Genomic DNA, 15,082 nt, shown 5'->3' with positions numbered 1-15,082 from the left:
TGGTTTGTTTAGGTTCAATAGTTCATCGAAACAGAACAAACCACTAATTTTCCTACTCTGACTGGTGAAAATAATCTTGTTTCATCATTGCCAAACTCACTTTCACACTGAGAACCATGTGCTGATATGTTGCTCGAGTAAAAATGAGGTGATTATCACAACATGAACACACACAATTGATATAAAAAACAAAAAAGACAGAAAAAAGACTACAGTTCACTTGATATTCCATTAAAAAAAAAACATTATAAAAAATAAATAAATAAATTGTTAAATTAATCATGGACCCCAAAATTAAAGCAGTCAAGCATATGACATTATTGTGGCAGACAACAGCACTGAACTAGATATTATAAAGCTTAACACTGTCATTATATCAATCTTGAATGGCTCAGATAGAAGGAAAATTACTTATTGCTGATCAAACTGAGAGTATGTTTTATTATTATTATTGAAAATGTTTTTCACTATAAATAATAATTGTAATAATTGTAATGTAATACTTTAATACAGAGTGATTTTTATGGCAAAATACATGGAAATTAGTACTGAATTATAATTAATTATAAGTATTAAAATAAGTTAATAAGCATGTGTGTGTGTGTGTGTGTGTGTGTGTGTGTGTGTGTGTGTGTGTGTGTGTGTGTGTGTGTGTGTGTGTGTGTGTGTGTGTGTGTGTGTGTGTGTGTGTGTGTGTGTGTGTGTGTGTGTGTGTGCAATGTATAAACATGTATATACAAGGGAAGTCGTGGTCTAATTGTTAGAGGCTAGGACTCCCAATCGAAGGGTTGTGAGTTCTAGTCTCGGGCCGGACGGAATTGTGGGTGGGGGGAGTGCATGTACAGCTCTCTCTCCACCTTCAATACCACGACTTAGGTGCCCTTGAGCAAGGCATCGAACCCCCAACTGCTCCCCGGGCGCCGCAGCATAAATGGCTGCCCACTGCTCTGGGTGTGTGCTCACAGTGTGTGTGTGTTCACTGCTCTGTGTGTGTGCATTTCGGATGGGTTAAATGCAGAGCACAAATTCTGAGTATGGGTCACCATACTTGGCTGAATGTCACTTCACTTATACATTGCGCACAGACACACAATCACACTCACAATTGAAGTACTTAAATTCTGAATTGATTTTAATTGATTAAGGTGCAGTATAAACAACTTTTAGCTCTATTAGTCAAAACTATCATGTTTTAAACGCCCGTTTATGTCCATCGAAAGCATCAGAGCAGAATGTCTTGATGAGCAGGGACAGAAGAAATTTGCAAGTACTTAGAGAACCAGTCCAGTCAGAGCACTGGGTTTGCTCTACGTCAAAGGGCTGGTATTTTACTAACCTCCCCAAAGGTTCTAAATCAGACAAACCAGTCCTTCTGCGAAGTGACATGAACCGGCATCTCTGTCAGGGCAGAAAGAGTTTGGCTTCTTTCTTGGGCCTGTCAAAAGGCAGGAGAGTCTTATTTCAGCATGGAGAAAAGAAACAAGCCTTCAGGGCAATATCAATAGCCATATAATGTCTATTTTGGTGGATTTGTCACTCTACAAACAGCAAACCAAACCAGCTCTCACAGCACGTAAAGAAGACAGAAAACAGTCCCTTAAACAAGAAAAAATCATTATTGGCCGCTATCCCTATTGTTGTATAAAATCTGCTCAGCATTCCAAAACCTGCATGTCTTTCTTTCTTCTGTGAAACACAAAAGGATTTAAAAAAAAAAAAAAAAAAAAAAACACTTGGGAGGAACAAAATGAAAGTAGATGGTGCCCAGAGATCCCCAAGCTTCAAAAAGTAAAAAAAAAAAAAAACACAATAAAGCATCAATATTTTTTTTATAGCTTTCTTTGAGGAAGAAAATTAAAATACAAGTTGTTATTCTGAAATTCTTGCTTGATAGACATGGCCGCTATTCATTTTATAGCATTAATATACAGCAATAACAGGAAATTATGCATAATTACATACAACTAACCCTAAACCAAACCCTATAATAAGTACAAGTTATTAATTAATATTATTCAGTACTTAATTGTTTAATTACACTGTAACAAGAGCAATTTAAAATAAAGTGTAACCTAACAAAGTTTTTAAAGACATGGTGGTATTTAAATGATGAACTATTCCTATGAAGGCCAGTCATGTGAATGATGGTATTGCAAACATTTATTGCACTGCTATCAGGACTGCAAAATGAACTGAAATTATTAAAAAGCTTTAAGTTCACAGTATTGCCTGATGTCATGACAGAAGTGCATGTTTAGCATCAGTTTTTAATTTACAGGAACAATACATGTAAAACATATTCCTAAACTATAGCAATGGTGATGTCATTCAACGCCTTTAACCCCTGACCCCACTAATGTTTCTACACAAACAAGACTTTATTTCCATGGGGACAGGACAACACTTATATGAAGGCTCTGATTTCCAGAGCCAGGGTAATTTCACCTTTGACAGGTCTTGGCAGGAAAAACCACTATGATCCTTTGTCTTGTCATGGGATTGTGAATTGTGAAAATGACAGTTTTATTACAAGATCTAAAAATCGTGCCATATATAGAGTCCTGCGGAGAACTTTGATTCTTCTCCAAAAAAAATGCATTTTCTTAAATTATTGCAAGATAACGTGAATGCCCTCTAAACTCATGTGAACCCTTCAGAATAACATTTAAAAATACAATAAATGGACCTTTACCTGGAAGCTTAGATCATGTAATAGCGAACAGACAGGTTTAATAGTGCCAGTAAAGCAGGACATTACCAAGAGGGGATCCAGATTTTCCAGGCATTTATGATGATCTTCTCTCTCTTTTGACACTCAATGTTTCTGTTTTTGTTGAAAGTATATTTCAGGGGTTTTACCAAGGCCACATATATCATACACTCTTTTATTCAATACTCCTGTCAGGATGGTGTAAGCCTATCTGTTTTTCATTTTTATATTCCGACCAACAACTGCTCTGATCCCCGTGCTGTAAAAATATCGCCGTTTGCTCCATTTTCAACTCCTAAAAGTTCTCATTAGTCACAGCAAGCCGCTTGTAAAAAACACTGCCCCCACAAACAATCTTAAAGTGGTTTCTAAGCAATTAAAGCAATAAGCGAAATGCAGTCGTAATGTTTTAGTGTTTGCATGCTAATCTGTCTGGCTAGAAGATCTCAATACTAACAATTTAGCCTAAATTATCTGTTATTCCTAATTCAGGCTGTTCGAGGAGTCAAAAAGAGTCCTCAATGCTAATGTCACTAATCTCTGTGTAAATAGTTGTTATTGGATTAGATTATGCAGTCGTAACTGAAGGAGTTAAGCAGTTAAACATGATCACACTTCATGTCATGTTAAGTCGTCTAGCACGTTAATCTAGCATGGATGCTTCTCCTGCTGAGGTCCTGCAGTGGCCCTGGACATGTGTGTCATGTTTAAGGCATAATGAACTTTAATGTGGTTCACATGTTGTACGAATGGCTGGTTCAATGGTGGTTGGGTAATACGCAGCATTTTATGGTTAGAGAGCATATTAGAGCCAGCTGTCTTTCTCTTTATGCTTTGTGTGAATCAGGAAGTCGTAGAGACTTTACCCTCCCTACAAAATGTCCTGGAGTGTGTTCAAAAGGTCCATTTTATTTTGATGTGTGTGCCTGTAGGGGATGGCATACATGTGAAACCAGGGCATGATGCTGTGATCAGGTCTATATCTACACATTCACACATTTAAAAAACATTTACAGTAAATGACTGTGACTTTTATTCTATTTAAGATTATTGCAAAATTCAACCAAAATAACAATTGATAAATAATATAATGTGAGTGCATCGTATATCAGTATGCTGTTTGTTTGTTTGCTTAACACTACCAAAAATAAATAAATAAACAAATAAAGAAAAATGCACTAGTAAGGATGCATTAAATTGATCAAAAGTGACAGCAAAGACATGTAAAATGTTACAAATAATATCTTATTTTCTTCTGGCGCCATTATTCACGGAGATAGTCTCGGTCAAAATCTCATTTTAAAGTCGGATTTAGGATTTTGAGAATGGTTCTTACACTTCCTTTTGTAAATTATTTTTTGTTGAATGTGACAAACTGTATCGTTAACTTAGTTGCTGCTTGGCTTGTTTGGCAAATTAATGTCAGAGCTGTCGTATTCAACATTTTCAGCATACCCTCACATCTTAACGCTACTCGACGTGGAGGTACGTGTTACAGTGCTCACTTTAAGTTTTATAAATAAAGGTGTATTAACTTTTATTGTTGTTGATGTGGTGTAACGTGTTTGTTAATGAGCGTGTCGTAAAGCATCAGGCATATTAACGTTTGTGAGGTGATATTGAGCAGCTGTGATAACGTTAAATCTGAATGGCGGTACAACTGTGTTTAGAGCGCTTTATGTCTTCAACAGGAGCTGGCAGAGTAATTCTCAAGAAAAGAATACACCATTAACGTTACGACTTTTTATTTAAAAGAGATTACACAACCAAGGGAAGATCTGACGTCACGAAATTCTTCAAGGGTAACACACCTGCTGTTTAGAACTTAAAAGTGTTTTATAATACAAACATTTTCAGTGGTGCTTTTCACATTGTTAAATTAATTGATGTCATAATATTTTTGTCTTCACCTGTTTAAGGCAAATAAAAGCTACTAAACGCTTTTTTAAGAATGTTCACATGAGGTAAAAATAAACCATGTTCAATTTGTACATATTGTGCTGGATTTTTTTGCTACAAAATATTGGCCTATGTTATAAAATTTTAAATCTCTGCATAACGGATTTTCTGTTTATGGTACGGAAGAAATTTTACATTTTAATGCTGAAAGAAGTGTCCGTAAATGTAAAATGTCCCGGTAATTTTCTGCCAGTGCACTGTCCATTTTTTTACTGATTTTTTTATTTTTATTTTTACAGTGTAGATATAGAATGTATTTTTTGTATAATTTCGAAATTATATGCATTTTTACATGCCTTCCTTATTATGTTCCTTTTGTTTTTGCACTTTGACCCCCCATCAGTAGTTTTCTTCCTGGCTACAAGCAAAGCGGCTGGTTGTAGTTTGCAACACCTGACATGGACAGAAGCGTCCAACACAGCAGGGGGATTTCCTTCAGACCCATATGTCCAACTCAAGAGGTGCTGAAATGTTTGCAACTGGTCTTCTTATGAGACTCCTGACAGGTCTCTTTAGAGTGAGTCTTTTCCTCTGCTCTCCCATCAATCACAAGAAGACATGATTTGTAAACTACAAACATCCGATTCCATTGAGAAAAATTAATGTCATGCCAATCCTTTCTTCAGCATTTGCTGATCAAATTTGGTTATTTGTCTCTCAAAAGCCTTGTATTGATTGGTCAAATCATTAAGGATGATTTTCTTGCCAACATTGTCTGGAATACTCTGGGGGAACTGTGGCTTTGTATTGTATTCATTCCCATCTTTCACCTTGTATAACAGACTTTGTCCTTTCCATCCCACTTTAATATAATGAGTTGGACTGGCTAAGCGATTGTAAGGAAAAACCAATACATCAAGTAATAAAAACAACTTCAATTGCCCTGTGCATAACTGTATATCTTGCGCAAGTAACTCCTCCATAAATTGTAATCAATTGCATCACATAGATTAACTTTTTTTCACAACACCCAGTTAGCAGAATAGCTTTTAGACAATGAAGTTTTTGTAGGAAGGGGGAAATAAGCTTTCCAGTGACAAAATGGGAGTAGTAAAAGATTATTATAATTATTTTTTTCCGAAACAATTAAACGAAACAAACCAGCTCTAAACACAAATTCCAGGAATAGTCCAGTACAAATGATGCACAGTATCAAATTACTAGCTACACAACTAGCAGTATCAAGGTTCTCGAATGACTAAACACACAACACCCTTGTGCAATACACATGTGAATTCAACTAAAAAAATAAACACTAACATGCTCTTTTCCTTTATAGAAAGCTATGCAACATCAAGCAGCATGGAGATCACAGCCAAGTAACTCTACAGGTCCGAGGGAAAAGAATGCTAAGCTCCCAGTCAAGGTTTTTTTTTTTACTCTGATGTTAACAAGTGTTTTTAGTTTCCTCTAATGGTGTCAACTGTATCTTCCTGAACAAGTGTTGCCTTGCATTCTGCAGGGGTTTGTTTCATGGTGCCTCTGTTCCCACATAGCTGTTTTCACTTTTCCGGCCTGTACAGGCTGCTGGGAATGTGTTATTAAGCACAGACAGCGGCAAAAGTGCCTTCACTCTCTAAAAACAACACAGAAGCTGTATCTGAAGTAACATGCAGTATATGCCATGGCAGAGATTTAATGCCACATCGACAGCAGGTGTGTATATCTGTTTATTAGATTAAATACATTGCTTCCTGTGCACAAATGACAGAAGAAGATGCAATGAAATTTAAGATTTATGCAACTTTTAATTTACAGAAAATAACAAAGTATCTGTGTACTGATAAAAATAATGCTCCATCTGTTTTATAAATAAATAATTTTTTTCTTTACTGTATATATTATATATACTGCACAAAGCAGCTTCAAGAGAGATTTTACTTTTATTATTTCCGACTTTTACAAGGTACTGTGACTGCCAACCTGAAAATGTACAATAAATCATAGTCAATTCTAAACTCTATTTAATAGTACTTCAGTCTCTGTTTTTTAACTCAACCACCTTTTAAAATGTGAAGTAGGCTACAACACAAATATTCTCTATTGCATTGTAGTGAAATCACATAATACACAATGCAAACAAATGTGTCCTTTTCCTTAAAGGAAAAGATCATCCAAAAATTTGCTGAACATTTACTCACTTTGAATCCATCAAAAAATATGAGTTGAAGTTAAAATAGTCTTAAAGTGATAGTTCACCAAAAAATGGAAATTTGATGTTTATCTGCTTACCCCCAGGGCATCCAAGATGTAGGTGACTTTGTTTCTTCGGTAGATCACAAACCAAGATTATTAGCTCAAACCGTTGCAGTCTATCACTCTTATAATGTAAGTGGATGGGAATCATGACTAAAACATGCAATAAAAAAACATACAAACAAAACCAAATTAAACCCTGTGGCTCGTGACAATACACTGATGTGTAAAGACACAAAACAATTGGTCTGTGCAATAAACAGAACAGTATTAATATTGTTTTTTACCACTGATTCACGCAATATCTGAACTGTAAGAACTCTCCTGAGCACGTCCTGTTGTCCATGTTCTCAGGTACGGAAGAAAATACCTTTTGCACTTGAGGCATCTTCTTATTCTTGCTTTATGGTGGATTGCATACTTATGTGGACCACTGACACTCCTAATTGAGATTGTAGATAGAGTTTCAATGGTTCATTTGAGAGCTAGGTGGCAGTAATGCACTTATAAGCCTGTAATCCACCGTAAAGCAAGAAGAAGAAGAAGATGCCTCATGCACCTGCTGCTGAGAATGTGCACAACAGGATGCGCTCAGAGGGTTCTAACAGTTCAGATATTGTCTTTACACATCAAAGTATCATGATGAGCTTGGATGCCCCAGGGGTAAGCAGATAAACATCAAATATTTATTTTTGTAAGAACTATCCCTTTAATGATAATGATGATGATGATGATGTTGATGATTATTATTATTATTATTAACAACATGCAGCTTTTCACCTTACAAGACATTGATTGATGAACTGGAGACATGTGGATTAATTGTGGATTACTGTAAAATACTGTATACACACACACATATATATATATATATATATATATATAGATAGATAGATAGATAGATAGATAGATAGATAATAATAAATAAACACAGTGCACATACAGTACATATAGTATATACATAAAAACTTTTATTTTGGATGTGATTAATCGCAATTAATCATTTTACAGCACTACTTTAAATATATATATATATATATATATATATATACACACACACACACACACACACACACACACACACACACACACACACACACACACAATACAGTCCAGTCACAGTTGGTTTATAAAAGAAACTGTCAATGTTAATACACAACCCCTTGTAGCAAAAACAAGGTTACAACATCTCATATCCTATAGTCATAACTGCAATTATCTTGAAATAAATATGTTTATCTAATTATGTTCCTGTAGCTCAATTGGTAGAGCACTGCACTATGAAGCGCAAGGTTGGGGGTTCAATTCCCTGGGAACACATGTTTGGTAAAAATTGATAGCCTGAATGCACTGTAAGTCGCCTTGGATAAAAGCATCTGCTAAATGCATACATTTACATTTATTAAAATACTAAAACGGATTTTTCAGTGTATGATCAGACCTACTAGGGAAGAAAACTGGAGACTATATATCTTGGATATTTAACTGAATGTCTGTCATCAACACTCATGTCTGTTTTCAATGCAAGTCATTGATTAAGTAGACAATTATGTGTACAAGTGACTTGAAAATAAACAAAATATCTCAGAGTTTTAAAGATTAAGATATTAGCAGCATACATCACAAAACTCTGACAGAGAAAAAATTCTAGCGTGAATTCGGGGAACATCGTGTTCCCAGTGAATTATCGTTTTAATGTACCATTCGGAGCAAACAGTCCATTCCTCAAATAGGATGTGGAACCTCACAAGATGATTTCATCACGAGAGAGAGAGAGAGGCGGAGAGAAAATGAGCAAGAAATCATTTAGACAGATTTATGATGATGAAAGAGGAGCAGATCTCTCTAATTGTAATATGTGGGTGTTATCACATCCCGAGAAACATGTCCTGCTGTTTTAATGGTTTGGACTAGAGTTCAGGAAACAAAAGAAATCTTTGGGTTAAGCTTCTGTACAATGGTTGCCAATAATAGAGAAACTCATTCGAGGGCTGTTCATTATCATTTGCTTGTACAGCACTATAAATCACACACCTTAAAGCCCAATCTGAGGGCATGTTTTATGGTTGGGCATTAAACTGGTCTGCAGGCATTTACAGAAGAACACAAAGCCGTGATCTGAATGTGCATGAAACGAGTCTGTTTATTGCAACAGCTGATTTAATCGATGTGCTGTTGATATCTGTGAAATAATTTGTTGGTTTTCATCAAGTGAATCGTGTAGTCTCCAAAACTGGAAATGTTATTGATTTACTACGGTGAAAAATGGACTGTCTTATAAATATAACGCTCTTCTATTTTAGAAAAACACTGTAAGTAATGAAAGTACACCGATTCAATTATTAAACCCTTTACATTGAAAAAGGGTTAGTTAATGCTTAGCTTCAAGGTACAGTACATGCATAATATAACAATTTCAGGAGGGATTTTCACTTAAGAAAGTACAAGAAGCAGCATTATCTCTCGTTTTCAGAAGAGACATCACACATTCATTTTCAGAAAAGGAGAATGCCTAGGTTTTCATTCAAATATTATATATGCTCTTACATAATGAGGCTAATGACACAGCTCAGAAGTGACTTAACCAATTGTTTCCTCTGCCTTCATCTTTCAGTCTGGTCCCTGTGGCATTCATTGGGATCTTTGTGGTTTTAATAAACATGTTTAGAGTTCAGGGGTCACCGAACACTCAACATTTTTCTTCTAAATGCATACTCACTCATGAACATGACAGGACTTAATACAGGGAACAAAGTATTTCCCTTACTGCCTCAGATGGTTGGCATGGGAGAACTGAACTTCTAATGTCACTTTTAACAAATACAGCCAATAAAACCTTGTAAATAACTTAAAGGTCTATGCTGAAGCATTCATCACCAAATAAGAAGTTATAGGTGCAATTGCTATGTAACCCAATTCTACTAATCTATTTTCTACACCAGGTTGTATCCATCACAACAGAACCCCATAAATATTTTAAGAAAATGATTGTATTTTTGTATATTTTTCTCTGTTGTGTCTGCATTCTTTGCAGCTCACAAATACTTAACTGCAACATCAATGCAGAGCAAGAAAGAAAATTAGACATTTCAGAGAATGCCCACTTGAATGGATGCAGATGTTGTTTCATGGATGCACTGTGCTTCCGAGTGAGTTCTGCACAGAAAACATCCCACTCAGCAGATGTGAAAACACGTGAAAAGCCCCTCATTTACATTCAAGCTGTATGTGAAAGTCAATTTGTGTGCATGAGTGCGTTCACATTGACGTCCGAGCAGTGCATGAAAAGTAGATGTAAATTCCTCACTTCACAATGACAAACTGGTGGCCGGAACTATTCATTTTGAAGCCCATTACATTGTATAACCAAGGCAAAGTGTTAGATTAGTTTAATGTGCACATTCAGCTTCCTGTAAATTCTCGGAAAAACACTGAAGAAAGTATTTACAAGATCGATCTCTATTTGCAAACATTGTTTAAATCCATCCATATCCTAAGGTTCTCATCAAACACATGACAAGCACTTGTAGAGAAGTGGTAGGTGTGTGATGTATCTAATAGCTCTAGACAAATCAAAGGGGATAATCATGTTTTGGAGACATGGGAGGAATTGAGGCAGGCTGATAATATATTTAGCGGTGGGGTGCTGTCACAGATAGCGATACACACTGAGCAGTATCATAAAGTGTTGAACAATCTCCAAGTAAACATCTCAGTGCCCTGAACAAATTCTGCACCACTCGTTGAGTCTCATTCACTGTGTCTATATAAATTTGTGTTTGAACATTTTCATGAAGAAATCAGTTCATCAGTGCATTTGCAAATAAATTTGGGAATAAATATCTAAATAAATGTGTATACAAAATAAAGGCTACATACAAATTAAAATACACTCAAATTAAATTATATAATATAAATGAGAAATGTATTAACTAAATGGTTCAACAAATCACAAAATATGCAAAAAAAAAAAAAGTATGTAATCTATGTCTGTATAAAAGAGTAAAAGTGTGCATCTTTACAGAACAGAATTATTTCCCTCATATGGAAGTTGTGTATTACACTAAACACTAGCTAAGGTTATGAAAGTGTGTTTCTGCATTAAGGATAAGAAAAACAAAAAGAAAAGGAACAAAAGAAGACAGAATTTTTATAAACACAGAAACTCATCAACATTCAATTTTTTATTTTTTTTTTACTCAGAATTGCAAGTTTACATCTTAGAATTGCAAGAAAAAGTCTAAATTAAGAGATATAAACTGAAAATTGTGACAAAAGAGAGAGAGTAAAAAATGAGGTAAGAAGTCAAAATTATATTATTATTATTTTTTTTTTTTTTTTTTTTTATTATTATGTTTCTATGGTGGAAACAGGCTTCCGTAACAGGCACATCCTCCCTGCAGAACAAATTCCTGTTGTGGACCCAGCTGAATTTTTTTCTGCGCATGAGTAAAAATGCAATTAGTGAATGACAGAGAGATTTATTACAGCAGAATGCATCTAAGCTCAGTTAGTTAACCTATGAAGATTATCAAATGTATATATTAAACTGCTCTTTAAGAACACGTGGTTCTGGAACTCCCACGGTTCAGAGACCATGTGGGCTGCGGTCAAAGCACTTTATCGCTTATCCAGTTGTCCAAACAAGGCCAAACCATCTCTTCAAACATCCCGCTGGATACATAGTATTTATTCTGAGATTTCTCACCGTAAATTTTCAGCCGGTCAGCTCTGGGCGCTGGTCCGAAACGAACTAAGTTAGGAAGTTGAAGCACAGCATTGTAATCCTTTGCCATTTAGAACTGCCTACGATCAGATAAAATCACTGAAGCAGCAGCAGATGGTTTGGAATCTTATATTTACTTTGATTTAACGGCTAGTTTGTAATATTTATAACATCCCCAATGTGTACACTTTATAGGATTGTTGATTTTATAATGAATGTACATTTGTCATTCTGACAAATATCGTTTCTTGTAAATAAAATATATTAACAGCCATTGTTATATTTTATTCATGTTGCAATTTACTCACATTAAAAAGTATATTCATGCATATACCACTGTGCAAACATTTGGGGTCAGTAAGACTTATTTATACACTTAAAAATGGATGCATTTAATTGATCAAAAGTGACAGTAAAGTCTTATAACCTGTAAAGAAAGATTTCTATAATTCAAATAAATGCTGAAGGATTCCTTAATAAGATAATGAAATAAAATAATGCATCAAGAAACTAAAAAATATTAGATTTGTTTTTAACATGGATAACATTAAGAATAATTTAGCAGCAAATTATCATATTAGAATGATTTCTAAAGTATCATATGACACTAAAGACTGGAGGTATGACTGCAGAAAATTAATCGTTACCATCACAGCAATAAACTACAGATTAAAATATATTAAAATAGAAAAAAGTTATTTTAAATTGTAATACAATTTCACAATATCTTTATTGTTTTTACGCTTTTGAATGGTAGTGTATGCTGTATAGTTTATGAAAACCATTGTCTAAAAAATTTATTTTACAAAAAGTCAATATAGTGTAAACTGTAGTTTAACTGTAAAATATAATATACTAATATATATATATATATATATATATATATATATATATATATATATATATATATATATATATATATATATATATATATATATATATATATATATATATATATATCCCCTGCTGGAGGCTATATATATTGTATGTTCTATCACTTTATATGACATTTACTTTGTACTGCTTCTGCCTTCTTAACACCGCCCAATTTAAATAAAATATATATCTACAAACAGCATTTGAGATAGGTTTACTCATTCACCATCAGAGCTTTCCCTGGCAAGCACTCTTTGATAGGAAGCCTGACTAAGGTCTGCATGGTGTTTAGTCCTCCTACTCAAAACACTGGTTGCCATGGAGCCTCAGCTGTGGTGTCTACCCCATCCTTTGCTTTCTTTTACTCTCTCCCTCCTTCTGTGCTTTCTAATTTCCTCATGGCACTGGTCACCCTCCCCTGCTGGAGGCTGCGATTTCGTAGTGTGATATTCCCTTTTCAGCACTCTCTCTGTTACTCTAAAATCAGCCAGCGTAATACAGACATCACAGTCCTCTCCCAAACAGATGGTCTCATTTTCAGGAAAGGCGCTGTTCCTGGACCAAAGATGCTGCTGTATGATTAGAGTTATTATATGAGCCCTTTGAAACTCTAGCATAAGAGCTATGATATAGTTTAAAGTGATAGTTCACTCAAAAAAAAAAAAAATATACATTTAATAATTTTCCTATTTGTATGACTTTTGTAGAACACAGGAGGAGATATTCTGAAAAACATTCTTCAAAATATCCTACTTTATCCGCAGAATATATCGGACCATATTTGGAAGGGCGGTGAGGTTGAGTAAATGATGACAGAATTGTCCTCTTTAAGTAACACATTTTTGATATAGCATTTTTTTTTAGTCTAGCTCAGCTTTATTTAGTGAAAATACAAAAGAATATTTCCGCTAAGAAGTGTCAACATTGTGCTATCCAACATTGTTCAGTTTCTTTGAGCATCCCTACCAGCTTGTCACAGGAACGTTAGCTCAACCAGTGGCAAGAGTTTGAGGCGAGACTAACCAATTGCAGATATTTTCTGAAAAACGTACAGTCTTTAAAGTTGTCATGAAACCAAAGTAGTCTTTTCATCTGTATTCTGATATACACAATGAAAAAGAATGTAGGGCAGGACTTGGTTCATTCATTGATTGTTGACTGGACGGAGGAAGATCTGAACACAAGCATGCAGTTGATTGTAAGGAGGGATTCAAATAATTTTCTGAAGCTATGAGAATACTTTTTGTGTGCAAAGAAAACAAAGACTAGGACTTTATTCAACAATTCTTCTCTTCCATATCAGCCTCTGCCAAGCATTCGTGAGTTTGGGTGAACTAACTCTTTAAATGATTTGAGATGTCCACCAGAAGACCAAGATATGACATTTTGAGTATTAGGTAGAAGAAAGAAAAAAAAAGAAGAAAAAAAAACATGCACAGATAAACATCCATTTTGAAAATACATAAGGTGAATTTTCATCTCATCCCAGCTTTAAAAAAAAAGGTGGCTATAAGCAACATCAAAAAAAAAGCATAATTTAAAATAAGCTTGAATAGAATAAAGTCGATGACAGTGCTCTCCTATATTGGTTTGAATTTAAGAAATGAAGCTCTGGAAGCATTGCAAGATGCATTCATGCCAAAAAGCATAAATTCAATCTAAATTTTACACCTTGTACTTTTGCATACTTTAGATTCAATCTGACAAGGCACAAGCCTCCTTCATTGGGTGAGAACCTTTTCGGTTTTCTGCTGATCTTTGCACTTAAGAGACTGGATTTATAACACTGCCAAAAGGATGCCAAATGATAACACGGGAGAGAGGGCTATCCTGGCTCACCCTCACTGTAGCTAATGTAATAGATGAGGACAGAGCAACTAACATTATCCAGTGTCCCGTTATAAGCTAAAAAAAAAGTACATCAAGGCCTTCTTAAGCAGCCTTTGTGTGTGTTTTTTAGTCCTCTTATAATGTAGTGTGAAGAAGAAAGTTTTTGCAATGCAACCCAGGGTTTATACTTCAATCTTTGCTAAAAGTGGAACAGATGACTCAAAGATATTTTGAATTTGCTGCAGATTAAATATCTGTAGCAAGAGTGATACGAACATAATCTCAAACCCTTTCCTTACGATATTATGCCTGAAATTGTATTATCTCTCCATGCAAAACGGCAATAGAACTTTTTTTTCTTTTTAGTAAGCTGTATGAAATGAAATGATACTTTAAAAAAAATAAGAAATACAAGTGCATTTCTGCATTTTGAAATTATTATCACGTATTAGCTTAAAATAAAGCCTGAGAGGCACATCATTGATTTTCAGACTGCCACTGGCTGCCCCATAACTCCTCCAGATCAAACCTCTAACAACTGCTTTCCTTCAAAGCTGCAGTTTTAGAGATTGTTGTGAGAATATATCCTGTGAAATGAGGATAATACCTTTCCCAACGGCCAGATTGTACTGTTTCTGTGTTACTTCTTTGCTAGGCAACATTCCATGAAGTTCAGCCAGAGATCACTGACATATACAGTAGATGCACGCTGTGATGGGTGGACCAAGCAACATTATGGTAGAATGACTAATCACTACTCTGAGAAATGATTCCTAAAGGCCTTT

Source organism: Carassius gibelio, chromosome B19, assembly GCF_023724105.1.
Source record: "Carassius gibelio isolate Cgi1373 ecotype wild population from Czech Republic chromosome B19, carGib1.2-hapl.c, whole genome shotgun sequence".
Taxonomy (NCBI): domain Eukaryota; kingdom Metazoa; phylum Chordata; class Actinopteri; order Cypriniformes; family Cyprinidae; genus Carassius; species Carassius gibelio.
The sequence above is the reverse complement of the archived record's forward strand: the minus strand, read 5'-3'. Positions refer to the sequence as shown.